Genomic DNA, 18,328 nt, shown 5'->3' on the forward strand with positions numbered 1-18,328 from the left:
TGGTTTTAGAGTATTTAAAACGAGTTGTCAGATGTGAGGTTGCACCCCACCCTCACTTTCGGGAACCACAGCTTAAACATGGTGCCTTACACCATTGTTTTAAGTCGCCATCTGTCTTGAGTGGAACGAGCAGAACTGTAGTTATCAATATTCACACTGACGCAGAGAAAACAAAAAACGACAGAAGAGGCCGTTCCCTAGCAACGGCTACGCTGTGCATTTCGCCCTCAGGGGAAGCTAATGATAGGCTCCAGGCGAGCATCAAACTAACCAACTTAATATTGTGATACTTAGGCGCTTTCTACTTCTGGATTGGCACACACATGCTGAATCGTCTCTGGATCATCAGTAAGTACGTCACATTAGATATTTGTTTTATCGCCCTGCTGTAAATTAAAGGGCAGTTTTTCAACGGCTGTCAGTTCTGCTTCTAGCTACGCTACATCGCCCTAGCAGCACCTACGCACTGCGTTCAGATGTGCTCACCTCCGCCCTGGCGTTGAGCGCCTACAGCGCCGTCGCCTTCGGCCTCTGATGGCAGGAGGGTAGCCGACACATCAAGGCGTGGGTGGGACGCAGCACAACGCGGTGGTGGTGTAACGGTCAGCATGGTTGCTTCCCAAGCAGTTGATCCGGGTTCGATTCCCGGCCACCGCACAAAAGGTACTTTTTTCTTCTACGGGTATTCCACGTAACGAAACGCGATCTTCGAAACTGTGAACTGTCGCGGTACGAATAGTTTTCCTTCGCCCCTCGTCTCAGTCCGTGCTGCCAGGGCGCTAGTCTGCGGCTTTCGTTTCTCAGCATCGTGTGTCTCCATGTGTCGACTTGTCTCGACTTTGCTCGGCTGACGCGAAAGCTGACGCTTGGAAATGGGCATATATGTAGAGGGCAGGCGCGACAAACGACTGGGAGAGACCAAAAAACGACAAACACACGACAGAACCTTTCATTTTATTGTGGCCACAGATTCGCCCCTTAGTGTACCGAGAGGCAAGAGTGGCGTCAGCGTGCGGGACCGCATAATTATTGCTAAGCAACAACGAAGCCGAAGGAAAAATGCAAAATGAAAGAAGGCAACAGCACGTCGAGTTCCCAGCCGAGCACGCATCCATGTACTAACCACGGCCAACGATTCCTAACGCCGGTGAACAGACGAGAACCGCTGCACTACGCGCGGTGTGGCCGTTGGCGACAGTATCGCGCAACGTGTAGACACCTTACTTCTTGTGAAGATCGCTTGTTATTTACCTGGCAGTGTGTCGCTGGAGGAAGCATTGTCTTTTAGGGGAGAAAAATGAAATGGCACTTGGTGCGGTCGAATACGTGGCCTTTGTGTTCACAGCACGACGCTCTAACTTACTCAGCTATCGAGCTACGCAATGTGGCACGTCTGCAGTCCAATACCCGATCCACCGTCTCATCCACCTTTATTACTGCCCTGACACTCATTTACGCACATATCTGCTTTCGTTCACGTTTGCTCGCCTGATGCTTGGACCCCAAAAACCACAACCCAAAGATATCGTAAATGCCGTGAGAATAACCAAGACTCAGCAAACAAAAGAATGTTCGGCTACCGGGAATCGATTCCGGGCCTCGTGGCTGAAAGCCATGTCTCCTAACAGCTTTCCATTCTTTCAGGCAGCCAGACAATCAGACTTGCAAGGCAAGCACCATAGTCACTGCCGTTTCTCGTAGTATCTGTGGAACCTGTTCCCGCGTAATTTACTTGTTTTCCCGCATGTACGAAATTGGTAGTTTTGGAATATTTAAAATGCATTGTCAGATGTGGGGTTCGAACCCACGCTCCCCTTCGGGAACCAGAGCTTAAATCTGGCGCCTTAGACCGCTCGGCCAATCTGACGCGTAGGCGCAAGATCTCTTCCACCGTCGTTTCTCGGTATATCTCCAGAGCCTGACTGCGAAATTAGCGTGTTTTTTTCTTGTGTGAAGGAAATACGTTGGTTTTAGAGTATTTAAAACGAGTTGTCAGATGTGAGGTTGCACCCCACCCTCACTTTCGGGAACCACAGCTTAAACATGGTGCCTTACACCATTGTTTTAAGTCGCCATCTGTCTTGAGTGGAACGAGCAGAACTGTAGTTATCAATATTCACACTGACGCAGAGAAAACAAAAAACGACAGAAGAGGCCGTTCCCTAGCAACGGCTACGCTGTGCATTTCGCCCTCAGGGGAAGCTAATGATAGGCTCCAGGCGAGCATCAAACTAACCAACTTAATATTGTGATACTTAGGCGCTTTCTACTTCTGGATTGGCACACACATGCTGAATCGTCTCTGGATCATCAGTAAGTACGTCACATTAGATATTTGTTTTATCGCCCTGCTGTAAATTAAAGGGCAGTTTTTCAACGGCTGTCAGTTCTGCTTCTAGCTACGCTACATCGCCCTAGCAGCACCTACGCACTGCGTTCAGATGTGCTCACCTCCGCCCTGGCGTTGAGCGCCTACAGCGCCGTCGCCTTCGGCCTCTGATGGCAGGAGGGTAGCCGACACATCAAGGCGTGGGTGGGACGCAGCACAACGCGGTGGTGGTGTAACGGTCAGCATGGTTGCTTCCCAAGCAGTTGATCCGGGTTCGATTCCCGGCCACCGCACAAAAGGTACTTTTTTTCTTCTACGGGTATTCCACGTAACGAAACGCGATCTTCGAAACTGTGAACTGTCGCGGTACGAATAGTTTTCCTTCGCCCCTCGTCTCAGTCCGTGCTGCCAGGGCGCTAGTCTGCGGCTTTCGTTTCTCAGCATCGTGTGTCTCCATGTGTCGACTTGTCTCGACTTTGCTCGGCTGACGCGAAAGCTGACGCTTGGAAATGGGCATATATGTAGAGGGCAGGCGCGACAAACGACTGGGAGAGACCAAAAAACGACAAACACACGACAGAACCTTTCATTTTATTGTGGCCACAGATTCGCCCCTTAGTGTACCGAGAGGCAAGAGTGGCGTCAGCGTGCGGGACCGCATAATTATTGCTAAGCAACAACGGAGCCGAAGGAAAAATGCAAAATGAAAGAAGGCAACAGCACGTCGAGTTCCCTGCCGAGCACGCATCCATGTACTAACCACGGCCAACGATTCCTAACGCCGGTGAACAGACGAGAACCGCTGCACTACGCGCGGTGTGGCCGTTGGCGACAGTATCGCGCAACGTGTAGACACCTTACTTCTTGTGAAGATCGCTTGTTATTTACCTGGCAGTGTGTCGCTGGAGGAAGCATTGTCTTTTAGGGGAGAAAAATGAAATGGCACTTGGTGCGGTCGAATACGTGGCCTTTGTGTTCACAGCACGACGCTCTAACTTACTCAGCTATCGAGCTACGCAATGTGGCACGTCTGCAGTCCAATACCCGATCCACCGTCTCATCCACCTTTATTACTGCCCTGACACTCATTTACGCACATATCTGCTTTCGTTCACGTTTGCTCGCCTGATGCTTGGACCCCAAAAACCACAACCCAAAGATATCGTAAATGCCGTGAGAATAACCAAGACTCAGCAAACAAAAGAATGTTCGGCTACCGGGAATCGATTCCGGGCCTCGTGGCTGAAAGCCATGTCTCCTAACAGCTTTCCATTCTTTCAGGCCGCCAGACAATCAGACTTGCAAGGCAAGCACCATAGTCACTGCCGTTTCTCGTAGTATCTGTGGAACCTGTTCCCGCGTAATTTACTTGTTTTCCCGCATGTACGAAATTGGTAGTTTTGGAATATTTAAAATGCATTGTCAGATGTGGGGTTCGAACCCACGCTCCCCTTCGGGAACCAGAGCTTAAATCTGGCGCCTTTGACCGCTCGGCCAATCTGACGCGTGGGCGCCAGATCTCTTCCACCGTCGTTTCTCGGTATATCTCCAGAGCCTGACTGCGAAATTAGCGTGTTTTTTTCTTGTGTGAAGGAAATACGTTGGTTTTAGAGTATTTAAAACGAGTTGTCAGATGTGAGGTTGCACCCCACCCTCACTTTCGGGAACCACAGCTTAAACATGGTGCCTTACACCATTGTTTTCCGTCGCCATCTGTCTTGAGTGGAACGAGCAGAACTGTAGTTATCAATATTCACACTGACGCAGAGAAAACAAAAAACGACAGAAGAGGCCGTTCCCTAGCAACGGCTACGCTGTGCATTTCGCCCTCAGGGGAAGCTAATGATAGGCTCCAGGCGAGCATCAAACTAACCAACTTAATATTGTGATACTTAGGCGCTTTCTACTTCTGGATTGGCACACACATGCTGAATCGTCTCTGGATCATCAGTAAGTACGTCACATTAGATATTTGTTTTATCGCCCTGCTGTAAATTAAAGGGCAGTTTTTCAACGGCTGTCAGTTCTGCTTCTAGCTACGCTACATCGCCCTAGCAGCACCTACGCACTGCGTTCAGATGTGCTCACCTCCGCCCTGGCGTTGAGCGCCTACAGCGCCGTCGCCTTCGGCCTCTGATGGCAGGAGGGTAGCCGACACATCAAGGCGTGGGTGGGACGCAGCACAACGCGGTGGTGGTGTAACGGTCAGCATGGTTGCTTCCCAAGCAGTTGATCCGGGTTCGATTCCCGGCCACCGCACAAAAGGTACTTTTTTCTTCTACGGGTATTCCACGTAACGAAACGCGATCTTCGAAACTGTGAACTGTCGCGGTACGAATAGTTTTCCTTCGCCCCTCGTCTCAGTCCGTGCTGCCAGGGCGCTAGTCTGCGGCTTTCGTTTCTCAGCATCGTGTGTCTCCATGTGTCGACTTGTCTCGACTTTGCTCGGCTGACGCGAAAGCTGACGCTTGGAAATGGGCATATATGTAGAGGGCAGGCGCGACAAACGACTGGGAGAGACCAAAAAACGACAAACACACGACAGAACCTTTCATTTTATTGTGGCCACAGATTCGCCCCTTAGTGTACCGAGAGGCAAGAGTGGCGTCAGCGTGCGGGACCGCATAATTATTGCTAAGCAACAACGAAGCCGAAGGAAAAATGCAAAATGAAAGAAGGCAACAGCACGTCGAGTTCCCAGCCGAGCACGCATCCATGTACTAACCACGGCCAACGATTCCTAACGCCGGTGAACAGACGAGAACCGCTGCACTACGCGCGGTGTGGCCGTTGGCGACAGTATCGCGCAACGTGTAGACACCTTACTTCTTGTGAAGATCGCTTGTTATTTACCTGGCAGTGTGTCGCTGGAGGAAGCATTGTCTTTTAGGGGAGAAAAATGAAATGGCACTTGGTGCGGTCGAATACGTGGCCTTTGTGTTCACAGCACGACGCTCTAACTTACTCAGCTATCGAGCTACGCAATGTGGCACGTCTGCAGTCCAATACCCGATCCACCGTCTCATCCACCTTTATTACTGCCCTGACACTCATTTACGCACATATCTGCTTTCGTTCACGTTTGCTCGCCTGATGCTTGGACCCCAAAAACCACAACCCAAAGATATCGTAAATGCCGTGAGAATAACCAAGACTCAGCAAACAAAAGAATGTTCGGCTACCGGGAATCGATTCCGGGCCTCGTGGCTGAAAGCCATGTCTCCTAACAGCTTTCCATTCTTTCAGGCCGCCAGACAATCAGACTTGCAAGGCAAGCACCATAGTCACTGCCGTTTCTCGTAGTATCTGTGGAACCTGTTCCCGCGTAATTTACTTGTTTTCCCGCATGTACGAAATTGGTAGTTTTGGAATATTTAAAATGCATTTTCAGATGTGGGGTTCGAACCCACGCTCCCCTTCGGGAACCAGAGCTTAAATCTGGCGCCTTAGACCGCTCGGCCAATCTGACGCGTGGGCGCCAAATCTCTTCCACCGTCGTTTCTCGGTATATCTCCAGAGCCTGACTGCGAAATTAGCGTGTTTTTTTCTTGTGTGAAGGAAATACGTTGGTTTTAGAGTATTTAAAACGAGTTGTCAGATGTGAGGTTGCACCCCACCCTCACTTTCGGGAACCACAGCTTAAACATGGTGCCTTACACCATTGTTTTCCGTCGCCATCTGTCTTGAGTGGAACGAGCAGAACTGTAGTTATCAATATTCACACTGACGCAGAGAAAACAAGAAACGACAGAAGAGGCCGTTCCCTAGCAACGGCTACGCTGTGCATTTCGCCCTCAGGGGAAGCTAATGATAGGCTCCAGGCGAGCATCAAACTAACCAACTTAATATTGTGATACTTAGGCGCTTTCTACTTCTGGATTGGCACACACATGCTGAATCGTCTCTGGATCATCAGTAAGTACGTCACATTAGATATTTGTTTTATCGCCCTGCTGTAAATTAAAGGGCAGTTTTTCAACGGCTGTCAGTTCTGCTTCTAGCTACGCTACATCGCCCTAGCAGCACCTACGCACTGCGTTCAGATGTGCTCACCTCCGCCCTGGCGTTGAGCGCCTACAGCGCCGTCGCCTTCGGCCTCTGATGGCAGGAGGGTAGCCGACACATCAAGGCGTGGGTGGGACGCAGCACAACGCGGTGGTGGTGTAACGGTCAGCATGGTTGCTTCCCAAGCAGTTGATCTGGGTTCGATTCCCGGCCACCGCACAAAAAGGTACTTTTTTCTTCTACGGGTATTCCACGTAACGAAACGCGATCTTCGAAACTGTGAACTGTCGCGGTACGAATAGTTTTCCTTCGCCCCTCGTCTCAGTCCGTGCTGCCAGGGCGCTAGTCTGCGGCTTTCGTTTCTCAGCATCGTGTGTCTCCATGTCTCGACTTTGCTCGGCTGACGCGAAAGCTGACGCTTGGAAATGGGCATATATGTAGAGGGCAGGCGCGACAAACGACTGGGAGAGACCAAAAAACGACAAACACACGACAGAACCTTTCATTTTATTGTGGCCACAGATTCGCCCCTTAGTGTACCGAGAGGCAAGAGTGGCGTCAGCGTGCGGGACCGCATAATTATTGCTAAGCAACAACGAAGCCGAAGGAAAAATGCAAAATGAAAGAAGGCAACAGCACGTCGAGTTCCCAGCCGAGCACGCATCCATGTACTAACCACGGCCAACGATTCCTAACGCCGGTGAACAGACGAGAACCGCTGCACTACGCGCGGTGTGGCCGTTGGCGACAGTATCGCGCAACGTGTAGACACCTTACTTCTTGTGAAGATCGCTTGTTATTTACCTGGCAGTGTGTCGCTGGAGGAAGCATTGTCTTTTAGGGGAGAAAAATGAAATGGCACTTGGTGCGGTCGAATACGTGGCCTTTGTGTTCACAGCACGACGCTCTAACTTACTCAGCTATCGAGCTACGCAATGTGGCACGTCTGCAGTCCAATACCCGATCCACCGTCTCATCCACCTTTATTACTGCCCTGACACTCATTTACGCACATATCTGCTTTCGTTCACGTTTGCTCGCCTGATGCTTGGACCCCAAAAACCACAACCCAAAGATATCGTAAATGCCGTGAGAATAACCAAGACTCAGCAAACAAAAGAATGTTCGGCTACCGGGAATCGATTCCGGGCCTCGTGGCTGAAAGCCATGTCTCCTAACAGCTTTCCATTCTTTCAGGCAGCCAGACAATCAGACTTGCAAGGCAAGCACCATAGTCACTGCCGTTTCTCGTAGTATCTGTGGAACCTGTTCCCGCGTAATTTACTTGTTTTCCCGCATGTACGAAATTGGTAGTTTTGGAATATTTAAAATGCATTGTCAGATGTGGGGTTCGAACCCACGCTCCCCTTCGGGAACCAGAGCTTAAATCTGGCGCCTTAGACCGCTCGGCCAATCTGACGCGTAGGCGCCAGATCTCTTCCACCGTCGTTTCTCGGTATATCTCCAGAGCCTGACTGCGAAATTAGCGTGTTTTTTTCTTGTGTGAAGGAAATACGTTGGTTTTAGAGTATTTAAAACGAGTTGTCAGATGTGAGGTTGCACCCCACCCTCACTTTCGGGAACCACAGCTTAAACATGGTGCCTTACACCATTGTTTTCCGTCGCCATCTGTCTTGAGTGGAACGAGCAGAACTGTAGTTATCAATATTCACACTGACGCAGAGAAAACAAAAAACGACAGAAGAGGCCGTTCCCTAGCAACGGCTACGCTGTGCATTTCGCCCTCAGGGGAAGCTAATGATAGGCTCCAGGCGAGCATCAAACTAACCAACTTAATATTGTGATACTTAGGCGCTTTCTACTTCTGGATTGGCACACACATGCTGAATCGTCTCTGGATCATCAGTAAGTACGTCACATTAGATATTTGTTTTATCGCCCTGCTGTAAATTAAAGGGCAGTTTTTCAACGGCTGTCAGTTCTGCTTCTAGCTACGCTACATCGCCCTAGCAGCACCTACGCACTGCGTTCAGATGTGCTCACCTCCGCCCTGGCGTTGAGCGCCTACAGCGCCGTCGCCTTCGGCCTCTGATGGCAGGAGGGTAGCCGACACATCAAGGCGTGGGTGGGACGCAGCACAACGCGGTGGTGGTGTAACGGTCAGCATGGTTGCTTCCCAAGCAGTTGATCCGGGTTCGATTCCCGGCCACCGCACAAAAGGTACTTTTTTTCTTCTACGGGTATTCCACGTAACGAAACGCGATCTTCGAAACTGTGAACTGTCGCGGTACGAATAGTTTTCCTTCGCCCCTCGTCTCAGTCCGTGCTGCCAGGGCGCTAGTCTGCGGCTTTCGTTTCTCAGCATCGTGTGTCTCCATGTGTCGACTTGTCTCGACTTTGCTCGGCTGACGCGAAAGCTGACGCTTGGAAATGGGCATATATGTAGAGGGCAGGCGCGACAAACGACTGGGAGAGACCAAAAAACGACAAACACACGACAGAACCTTTCATTTTATTGTGGCCACAGATTCGCCCCTTAGTGTACCGAGAGGCAAGAGTGGCGTCAGCGTGCGGGACCGCATAATTATTGCTAAGCAACAACGGAGCCGAAGGAAAAATGCAAAATGAAAGAAGGCAACAGCACGTCGAGTTCCCTGCCGAGCACGCATCCATGTACTAACCACGGCCAACGATTCCTAACGCCGGTGAACAGACGAGAACCGCTGCACTACGCGCGGTGTGGCCGTTGGCGACAGTATCGCGCAACGTGTAGACACCTTACTTCTTGTGAAGATCGCTTGTTATTTACCTGGCAGTGTGTCGCTGGAGGAAGCATTGTCTTTTAGGGGAGAAAAATGAAATGGCACTTGGTGCGGTCGAATACGTGGCCTTTGTGTTCACAGCACGACGCTCTAACTTACTCAGCTATCGAGCTACGCAATGTGGCACGTCTGCAGTCCAATACCCGATCCACCGTCTCATCCACCTTTATTACTGCCCTGACACTCATTTACGCACATATCTGCTTTCGTTCACGTTTGCTCGCCTGATGCTTGGACCCCAAAAACCACAACCCAAAGATATCGTAAATGCCGTGAGAATAACCAAGACTCAGCAAACAAAAGAATGTTCGGCTACCGGGAATCGATTCCGGGCCTCGTGGCTGAAAGCCATGTCTCCTAACAGCTTTCCATTCTTTCAGGCCGCCAGACAATCAGACTTGCAAGGCAAGCACCATAGTCACTGCCGTTTCTCGTAGTATCTGTGGAACCTGTTCCCGCGTAATTTACTTGTTTTCCCGCATGTACGAAATTGGTAGTTTTGGAATATTTAAAATGCATTGTCAGATGTGGGGTTCGAACCCACGCTCCCCTTCGGGAACCAGAGCTTAAATCTGGCGCCTTAGACCGCTCGGCCAATCTGACGCGTGGGCGCCAGATCTCTTCCACCGTCGTTTCTCGGTATATCTCCAGAGCCTGACTGCGAAATTAGCGTGTTTTTTTCTTGTGTGAAGGAAATACGTTGGTTTTAGAGTATTTAAAACGAGTTGTCAGATGTGAGGTTGCACCCCACCCTCACTTTCGGGAACCACAGCTTAAACATGGTGCCTTACACCATTGTTTTCCGTCGCCATCTGTCTTGAGTGGAACGAGCAGAACTGTAGTTATCAATATTCACACTGACGCAGAGAAAACAAAAAACGACAGAAGAGGCCGTTCCCTAGCAACGGCTACGCTGTGCATTTCGCCCTCAGGGGAAGCTAATGATAGGCTCCAGGCGAGCATCAAACTAACCAACTTAATATTGTGATACTTAGGCGCTTTCTACTTCTGGATTGGCACACACATGCTGAATCGTCTCTGGATCATCAGTAAGTACGTCACATTAGATATTTGTTTTATCGCCCTGCTGTAAATTAAAGGGCAGTTTTTCAACGGCTGTCAGTTCTGCTTCTAGCTACGCTACATCGCCCTAGCAGCACCTACGCACTGCGTTCAGATGTGCTCACCTCCGCCCTGGCGTTGAGCGCCTACAGCGCCGTCGCCTTCGGCCTCTGATGGCAGGAGGGTAGCCGACACATCAAGGCGTGGGTGGGACGCAGCACAACGCGGTGGTGGTGTAACGGTCAGCATGGTTGCTTCCCAAGCAGTTGATCCGGGTTCGATTCCCGGCCACCGCACAAAAGGTACTTTTTTCTTCTACGGGTATTCCACGTAACGAAACGCGATCTTCGAAACTGTGAACTGTCGCGGTACGAATAGTTTTCCTTCGCCCCTCGTCTCAGTCCGTGCTGCCAGGGCGCTAGTCTGCGGCTTTCGTTTCTCAGCATCGTGTGTCTCCATGTGTCGACTTGTCTCGACTTTGCTCGGCTGACGCGAAAGCTGACGCTTGGAAATGGGCATATATGTAGAGGGCAGGCGCGACAAACGACTGGGAGAGACCAAAAAACGACAAACACACGACAGAACCTTTCATTTTATTGTGGCCACAGATTCGCCCCTTAGTGTACCGAGAGGCAAGAGTGGCGTCAGCGTGCGGGACCGCATAATTATTGCTAAGCAACAACGAAGCCGAAGGAAAAATGCAAAATGAAAGAAGGCAACAGCACGTCGAGTTCCCAGCCGAGCACGCATCCATGTACTAACCACGGCCAACGATTCCTAACGCCGGTGAACAGACGAGAACCGCTGCACTACGCGCGGTGTGGCCGTTGGCGACAGTATCGCGCAACGTGTAGACACCTTACTTCTTGTGAAGATCGCTTGTTATTTACCTGGCAGTGTGTCGCTGGAGGAAGCATTGTCTTTTAGGGGAGAAAAATGAAATGGCACTTGGTGCGGTCGAATACGTGGCCTTTGTGTTCACAGCACGACGCTCTAACTTACTCAGCTATCGAGCTACGCAATGTGGCACGTCTGCAGTCCAATACCCGATCCACCGTCTCATCCACCTTTATTACTGCCCTGACACTCATTTACGCACATATCTGCTTTCGTTCACGTTTGCTCGCCTGATGCTTGGACCCCAAAAACCACAACCCAAAGATATCGTAAATGCCGTGAGAATAACCAAGACTCAGCAAACAAAAGAATGTTCGGCTACCGGGAATCGATTCCGGGCCTCGTGGCTGAAAGCCATGTCTCCTAACAGCTTTCCATTCTTTCAGGCCGCCAGACAATCAGACTTGCAAGGCAAGCACCATAGTCACTGCCGTTTCTCGTAGTATCTGTGGAACCTGTTCCCGCGTAATTTACTTGTTTTCCCGCATGTACGAAATTGGTAGTTTTGGAATATTTAAAATGCATTGTCAGATGTGGGGTTCGAACCCACGCTCCCCTTCGGGAACCAGAGCTTAAATCTGGCGCCTTAGACCGCTCGGCCAATCTGACGCGTGGGCGCCAGATCTCTTCCACCGTCGTTTCTCGGTATATCTCCAGAGCCTGACTGCGAAATTAGCGTGTTTTTTTCTTGTGTGAAGGAAATACGTTGGTTTTAGAGTATTTAAAACGAGTTGTCAGATGTGAGGTTGCACCCCACCCTCACTTTCGGGAACCACAGCTTAAACATGGTGCCTTACACCATTGTTTTCCGTCGCCATCTGTCTTGAGTGGAACGAGCAGAACTGTAGTTATCAATATTCACACTGACGCAGAGAAAACAAAAAACGACAGAAGAGGCCGTTCCCTAGCAACGGCTACGCTGTGCATTTCGCCCTCAGGGGAAGCTAATGATAGGCTCCAGGCGAGCATCAAACTAACCAACTTAATATTGTGATACTTAGGCGCTTTCTACTTCTGGATTGGCACACACATGCTGAATCGTCTCTGGATCATCAGTAAGTACGTCACATTAGATATTTGTTTTATCGCCCTGCTGTAAATTAAAGGGCAGTTTTTCAACGGCTGTCAGTTCTGCTTCTAGCTACGCTACATCGCCCTAGCAGCACCTACGCACTGCGTTCAGATGTGCTCACCTCCGCCCTGGCGTTGAGCGCCTACAGCGCCGTCGCCTTCGGCCTCTGATGGCAGGAGGGTAGCCGACACATCAAGGCGTGGGTGGGACGCAGCACAACGCGGTGGTGGTGTAACGGTCAGCATGGTTGCTTCCCAAGCAGTTGATCCGGGTTCGATTCCCGGCCACCGCACAAAAGGTACTTTTTTCTTCTACGGGTATTCCACGTAACGAAACGCGATCTTCGAAACTGTGAACTGTCGCGGTACGAATAGTTTTCCTTCGCCCCTCGTCTCAGTCCGTGCTGCCAGGGCGCTAGTCTGCGGCTTTCGTTTCTCAGCATCGTGTGTCTCCATGTGTCGACTTGTCTCGACTTTGCTCGGCTGACGCGAAAGCTGACGCTTGGAAATGGGCATATATGTAGAGGGCAGGCGCGACAAACGACTGGGAGAGACCAAAAAACGACAAACACACGACAGAACCTTTCATTTTATTGTGGCCACAGATTCGCCCCTTAGTGTACCGAGAGGCAAGAGTGGCGTCAGCGTGCGGGACCGCATAATTATTGCTAAGCAACAACGAAGCCGAAGGAAAAATGCAAAATGAAAGAAGGCAACAGCACGTCGAGTTCCCAGCCGAGCACGCATCCATGTACTAACCACGGCCAACGATTCCTAACGCCGGTGAACAGACGAGAACCGCTGCACTACGCGCGGTGTGGCCGTTGGCGACAGTATCGCGCAACGTGTAGACACCTTACTTCTTGTGAAGATCGCTTGTTATTTACCTGGCAGTGTGTCGCTGGAGGAAGCATTGTCTTTTAGGGGAGAAAAATGAAATGGCACTTGGTGCGGTCGAATACGTGGCCTTTGTGTTCACAGCACGACGCTCTAACTTACTCAGCTATCGAGCTACGCAATGTGGCACGTCTGCAGTCCAATACCCGATCCACCGTCTCATCCACCTTTATTACTGCCCTGACACTCATTTACGCACATATCTGCTTTCGTTCACGTTTGCTCGCCTGATGCTTGGACCCCAAAAACCACAACCCAAAGATATCGTAAATGCCGTGAGAATAACCAAGACTCAGCAAACAAAAGAATGTTCGGCTACCGGGAATCGATTCCGGGCCTCGTGGCTGAAAGCCATGTCTCCTAACAGCTTTCCATTCTTTCAGGCCGCCAGACAATCAGACTTGCAAGGCAAGCACCATAGTCACTGCCGTTTCTCGTAGTATCTGTGGAACCTGTTCCCGCGTAATTTACTTGTTTTCCCGCATGTACGAAATTGGTAGTTTTGGAATATTTAAAATGCATTTTCAGATGTGGGGTTCGAACCCACGCTCCCCTTCGGGAACCAGAGCTTAAATCTGGCGCCTTAGACCGCTCGGCCAATCTGACGCGCGGGCGCCAAATCTCTTCCACCGTCGTTTCTCGGTATATCTCCAGAGCCTGACTGCGAAATTAGCGTGTTTTTTTCTTGTGTGAAGGAAATACGTTGGTTTTAGAGTATTTAAAACGAGTTGTCAGATGTGAGGTTGCACCCCACCCTCACTTTCGGGAACCACAGCTTAAACATGGTGCCTTACACCATTGTTTTCCGTCGCCATCTGTCTTGAGTGGAACGAGCAGAACTGTAGTTATCAATATTCACACTGACGCAGAGAAAACAAGAAACGACAGAAGAGGCCGTTCCCTAGCAACGGCTACGCTGTGCATTTCGCCCTCAGGGGAAGCTAATGATAGGCTCCAGGCGAGCATCAAACTAACCAACTTAATATTGTGATACTTAGGCGCTTTCTACTTCTGGATTGGCACACACATGCTGAATCGTCTCTGGATCATCAGTAAGTACGTCACATTAGATATTTGTTTTATCGCCCTGCTGTAAATTAAAGGGCAGTTTTTCAACGGCTGTCAGTTCTGCTTCTAGCTACGCTACATCGCCCTAGCAGCACCTACGCACTGCGTTCAGATGTGCTCACCTCCGCCCTGGCGTTGAGCGCCTACAGCGCCGTCGCCTTCGGCCTCTGATGGCAGGAGGGTAGCCGACACATCAAGGCGTGGGTGGGACGCAGCACAACGCGGTGGTGGTGTAACGGTCAGCATGGTTGCTTCCCAAGCAGTTGATCTGGGTTCGATTCCCGGCCACCGCACAAAAAGGTACTTTTTTCTTCTACGGGTATTCCACGTAACGAAACGCGATCTTCGAAACTGTGAACTGTCGCGGTACGAATAGTTTTCCTTCGCCCCTCGTCTCAGTCCGTGCTGCCAGGGCGCTAGTCTGCGGCTTTCGTTTCTCAGCATCGTGTGTCTCCATGTGTCGACTTTGCTCGGCTGACGCGAAAGCTGACGCTTGGAAATGGGCATATATGTAGAGGGCAGGCGCGACAAACGACTGGGAGAGACCAAAAAACGACAAACACACGACAGAACCTTTCATTTTATTGTGGCCACAGATTCGCCCCTTAGTGTACCGAGAGGCAAGAGTGGCGTCAGCGTGCGGGACCGCATAATTATTGCTAAGCAACAACGAAGCCGAAGGAAAAATGCAAAATGAAAGAAGGCAACAGCACGTCGAGTTCCCAGCCGAGCACGCATCCATGTACTAACCACGGCCAACGATTCCTAACGCCGGTGAACAGACGAGAACCGCTGCACTACGCGCGGTGTGGCCGTTGGCGACAGTATCGCGCAACGTGTAGACACCTTACTTCTTGTGAAGATCGCTTGTTATTTACCTGGCAGTGTGTCGCTGGAGGAAGCATTGTCTTTTAGGGGAGAAAAATGAAATGGCACTTGGTGCGGTCGAATACGTGGCCTTTGTGTTCACAGCACGACGCTCTAACTTACTCAGCTATCGAGCTACGCAATGTGGCACGTCTGCAGTCCAATACCCGATCCACCGTCTCATCCACCTTTATTACTGCCCTGACACTCATTTACGCACATATCTGCTTTCGTTCACGTTTGCTCGCCTGATGCTTGGACCCCAAAAACCACAACCCAAAGATATCGTAAATGCCGTGAGAATAACCAAGACTCAGCAAACAAAAGAATGTTCGGCTACCGGGAATCGATTCCGGGCCTCGTGGCTGAAAGCCATGTCTCCTAACAGCTTTCCATTCTTTCAGGCCGCCAGACAATCAGACTTGCAAGGCAAGCACCATAGTCACTGCCGTTTCTCGTAGTATCTGTGGAACCTGTTCCCGCGTAATTTACTTGTTTTCCCGCATGTACGAAATTGGTAGTTTTGGAATATTTAAAATGCATTGTCAGATGTGGGGTTCGAACCCACGCTCCCCTTCGGGAACCAGAGCTTAAATCTGGCGCCTTAGACCGCTCGGCCAATCTGACGCGTGGGCGCCAGATCTCTTCCACCGTCGTTTCTCGGTATATCTCCAGAGCCTGACTGCGAAATTAGCGTGTTTTTTTCTTGTGTGAAGGAAATACGTTGGTTTTAGAGTATTTAAAACGAGTTGTCAGATGTGAGGTTGCACCCCACCCTCACTTTCGGGAACCACAGCTTAAACATGGTGCCTTACACCATTGTTTTCCGTCGCCATCTGTCTTGAGTGGAACGAGCAGAACTGTAGTTATCAATATTCACACTGACGCAGAGAAAACAAAAAACGACAGAAGAGGCCGTTCCCTAGCAACGGCTACGCTGTGCATTTCGCCCTCAGGGGAAGCTAATGATAGGCTCCAGGCGAGCATCAAACTAACCAACTTAATATTGTGATACTTAGGCGCTTTCTACTTCTGGATTGGCACACACATGCTGAATCGTCTCTGGATCATCAGTAAGTACGTCACATTAGATATTTGTTTTATCGCCCTGCTGTAAATTAAAGGGCAGTTTTTCAACGGCTGTCAGTTCTGCTTCTAGCTACGCTACATCGCCCTAGCAGCACCTACGCACTGCGTTCAGATGTGCTCACCTCCGCCCTGGCGTTGAGCGCCTACAGCGCCGTCGCCTTCGGCCTCTGATGGCAGGAGGGTAGCCGACACATCAAGGCGTGGGTGGGACGCAGCACAACGCGGTGGTGGTGTAACGGTCAGCATGGTTGCTTCCCAAGCAGTTGATCCGGGTTCGATTCCCGGCCACCGCACAAAAGGTACTTTTTTCTTCTACGGGTATTCCACGTAACGAAACGCGATCTTCGAAACTGTGAACTGTCGCGGTACGAATAGTTTTCCTTCGCCCCTCGTCTCAGTCCGTGCTGCCAGGGCGCTAGTCTGCGGCTTTCGTTTCTCAGCATCGTGTGTCTCCATGTGTCGACTTGTCTCGACTTTGCTCGGCTGACGCGAAAGCTGACGCTTGGAAATGGGCATATATGTAGAGGGCAGGCGCGACAAACGACTGGGAGAGACCAAAAAACGACAAACACACGACAGAACCTTTCATTTTATTGTGGCCACAGATTCGCCCCTTAGTGTACCGAGAGGCAAGAGTGGCGTCAGCGTGCGGGACCGCATAATTATTGCTAAGCAACAACGAAGCCGAAGGAAAAATGCAAAATGAAAGAAGGCAACAGCACGTCGAGTTCCCAGCCGAGCACGCATCCATGTACTAACCACGGCCAACGATTCCTAACGCCGGTGAACAGACGAGAACCGCTGCACTACGCGCGGTGTGGCCGTTGGCGACAGTATCGCGCAACGTGTAGACACCTTACTTCTTGTGAAGATCGCTTGTTATTTACCTGGCAGTGTGTCGCTGGAGGAAGCATTGTCTTTTAGGGGAGAAAAATGAAATGGCACTTGGTGCGGTCGAATACGTGGCCTTTGTGTTCACAGCACGACGCTCTAACTTACTCAGCTATCGAGCTACGCAATGTGGCACGTCTGCAGTCCAATACCCGATCCACCGTCTCATCCACCTTTATTACTGCCCTGACACTCATTTACGCACATATCTGCTTTCGTTCACGTTTGCTCGCCTGATGCTTGGACCCCAAAAACCACAACCCAAAGATATCGTAAATGCCGTGAGAATAACCAAGACTCAGCAAACAAAAGAATGTTCGGCTACCGGGAATCGATTCCGGGCCTCGTGGCTGAAAGCCATGTCTCCTAACAGCTTTCCATTCTTTCAGGCCGCCAGACAATCAGACTTGCAAGGCAAGCACCATAGTCACTGCCGTTTCTCGTAGTATCTGTGGAACCTGTTCCCGCGTAATTTACTTGTTTTCCCGCATGTACGAAATTGGTAGTTTTGGAATATTTAAAATGCATTGTCAGATGTGGGGTTCGAACCCACGCTCCCCTTCGGGAACCAGAGCTTAAATCTGGCGCCTTAGACCGCTCGGCCAATCTGACGCGTAGGCGCCAGATCTCTTCCACCGTCGTTTCTCGGTATATCTCCAGAGCCTGACTGCGAAATTAGCGTGTTTTTTTCTTGTGTGAAGGAAATACGTTGGTTTTAGAGTATTTAAAACGAGTTGTCAGATGTGAGGTTGCACCCCACCCTCACTTTCGGGAACCACAGCTTAAACATGGTGCCTTACACCATTGTTTTAAGTCGCCATCTGTCTTGAGTGGAACGAGCAGAACTGTAGTTATCAATATTCACACTGACGCAGAGAAAACAAAAAACGACAGAAGAGGCCGTTCCCTAGCAACGGCTACGCTGTGCATTTCGCCCTCAGGGGAAGCTAATGATAGGCTCCAGGCGAGCATCAAACTAACCAACTTAATATTGTGATACTTAGGCGCTTTCTACTTCTGGATTGGCACACACATGCTGAATCGTCTCTGGATCATCAGTAAGTACGTCACATTAGATATTTGTTTTATCGCCCTGCTGTAAATTAAAGGGCAGTTTTTCAACGGCTGTCAGTTCTGCTTCTAGCTACGCTACATCGCCCTAGCAGCACCTACGCACTGCGTTCAGATGTGCTCACCTCCGCCCTGGCGTTGAGCGCCTACAGCGCCGTCGCCTTCGGCCTCTGATGGCAGGAGGGTAGCCGACACATCAAGGCGTGGGTGGGACGCAGCACAACGCGGTGGTGGTGTAACGGTCAGCATGGTTGCTTCCCAAGCAGTTGATCCGGGTTCGATTCCCGGCCACCGCACA

At 50.5% G+C, this 18,328-nt stretch overlaps 19 non-coding genes across 19 annotated transcripts; 10 read left to right on the forward strand and 9 right to left on the reverse strand.

Annotated features, from left to right (window-relative positions):
* The first annotated feature begins 585 nt into the window (after positions 1-585).
* On the forward strand, positions 586-657 carry Trnag-ccc. The gene has a single exon. It is a non-coding gene; the product is annotated as a tRNA-Gly (tRNA).
* A 1,126-nt stretch (positions 658-1,783) lies between these two features.
* Positions 1,784-1,867, reverse strand: Trnal-uaa. The gene has a single exon. It is a non-coding gene; the product is annotated as a tRNA-Leu (tRNA).
* Positions 1,868-2,550: 683 nt separating this feature from the next.
* Trnag-ccc lies at positions 2,551-2,622 on the forward strand. The gene has a single exon. It is a non-coding gene; the product is annotated as a tRNA-Gly (tRNA).
* A 1,127-nt stretch (positions 2,623-3,749) lies between these two features.
* Positions 3,750-3,833, reverse strand: Trnal-uaa. The gene has a single exon. It is a non-coding gene; the product is annotated as a tRNA-Leu (tRNA).
* Positions 3,834-4,516: 683 nt separating this feature from the next.
* On the forward strand, positions 4,517-4,588 carry Trnag-ccc. The gene has a single exon. It is a non-coding gene; the product is annotated as a tRNA-Gly (tRNA).
* A 1,126-nt stretch (positions 4,589-5,714) lies between these two features.
* On the reverse strand, positions 5,715-5,798 carry Trnal-uaa. The gene has a single exon. It is a non-coding gene; the product is annotated as a tRNA-Leu (tRNA).
* A 683-nt stretch (positions 5,799-6,481) lies between these two features.
* On the forward strand, positions 6,482-6,553 carry Trnag-ccc. The gene has a single exon. It is a non-coding gene; the product is annotated as a tRNA-Gly (tRNA).
* A 1,117-nt stretch (positions 6,554-7,670) lies between these two features.
* Positions 7,671-7,754, reverse strand: Trnal-uaa. The gene has a single exon. It is a non-coding gene; the product is annotated as a tRNA-Leu (tRNA).
* A 683-nt stretch (positions 7,755-8,437) lies between these two features.
* Positions 8,438-8,509, forward strand: Trnag-ccc. Its single transcript has one exon. It is a non-coding gene; the product is annotated as a tRNA-Gly (tRNA).
* A 1,127-nt stretch (positions 8,510-9,636) lies between these two features.
* On the reverse strand, positions 9,637-9,720 carry Trnal-uaa. Its single transcript has one exon. It is a non-coding gene; the product is annotated as a tRNA-Leu (tRNA).
* Positions 9,721-10,403: 683 nt separating this feature from the next.
* On the forward strand, positions 10,404-10,475 carry Trnag-ccc. The gene has a single exon. It is a non-coding gene; the product is annotated as a tRNA-Gly (tRNA).
* A 1,126-nt stretch (positions 10,476-11,601) lies between these two features.
* On the reverse strand, positions 11,602-11,685 carry Trnal-uaa. The gene has a single exon. It is a non-coding gene; the product is annotated as a tRNA-Leu (tRNA).
* A 683-nt stretch (positions 11,686-12,368) lies between these two features.
* Trnag-ccc lies at positions 12,369-12,440 on the forward strand. The gene has a single exon. It is a non-coding gene; the product is annotated as a tRNA-Gly (tRNA).
* A 1,126-nt stretch (positions 12,441-13,566) lies between these two features.
* Trnal-uaa lies at positions 13,567-13,650 on the reverse strand. The gene has a single exon. It is a non-coding gene; the product is annotated as a tRNA-Leu (tRNA).
* A 683-nt stretch (positions 13,651-14,333) lies between these two features.
* Trnag-ccc lies at positions 14,334-14,405 on the forward strand. Its single transcript has one exon. It is a non-coding gene; the product is annotated as a tRNA-Gly (tRNA).
* A 1,117-nt stretch (positions 14,406-15,522) lies between these two features.
* On the reverse strand, positions 15,523-15,606 carry Trnal-uaa. The gene has a single exon. It is a non-coding gene; the product is annotated as a tRNA-Leu (tRNA).
* Positions 15,607-16,289: 683 nt separating this feature from the next.
* On the forward strand, positions 16,290-16,361 carry Trnag-ccc. The gene has a single exon. It is a non-coding gene; the product is annotated as a tRNA-Gly (tRNA).
* Positions 16,362-17,487: 1,126 nt separating this feature from the next.
* Positions 17,488-17,571, reverse strand: Trnal-uaa. Its single transcript has one exon. It is a non-coding gene; the product is annotated as a tRNA-Leu (tRNA).
* A 683-nt stretch (positions 17,572-18,254) lies between these two features.
* On the forward strand, positions 18,255-18,326 carry Trnag-ccc. Its single transcript has one exon. It is a non-coding gene; the product is annotated as a tRNA-Gly (tRNA).
* The last annotated feature ends 2 nt before the right edge of the window (positions 18,327-18,328 follow it).

The sequence above is a fragment of the Schistocerca piceifrons genome, chromosome 2 (genome assembly GCF_021461385.2).
Source record: "Schistocerca piceifrons isolate TAMUIC-IGC-003096 chromosome 2, iqSchPice1.1, whole genome shotgun sequence".
NCBI lineage: Eukaryota > Metazoa > Arthropoda > Insecta > Orthoptera > Acrididae > Schistocerca > Schistocerca piceifrons.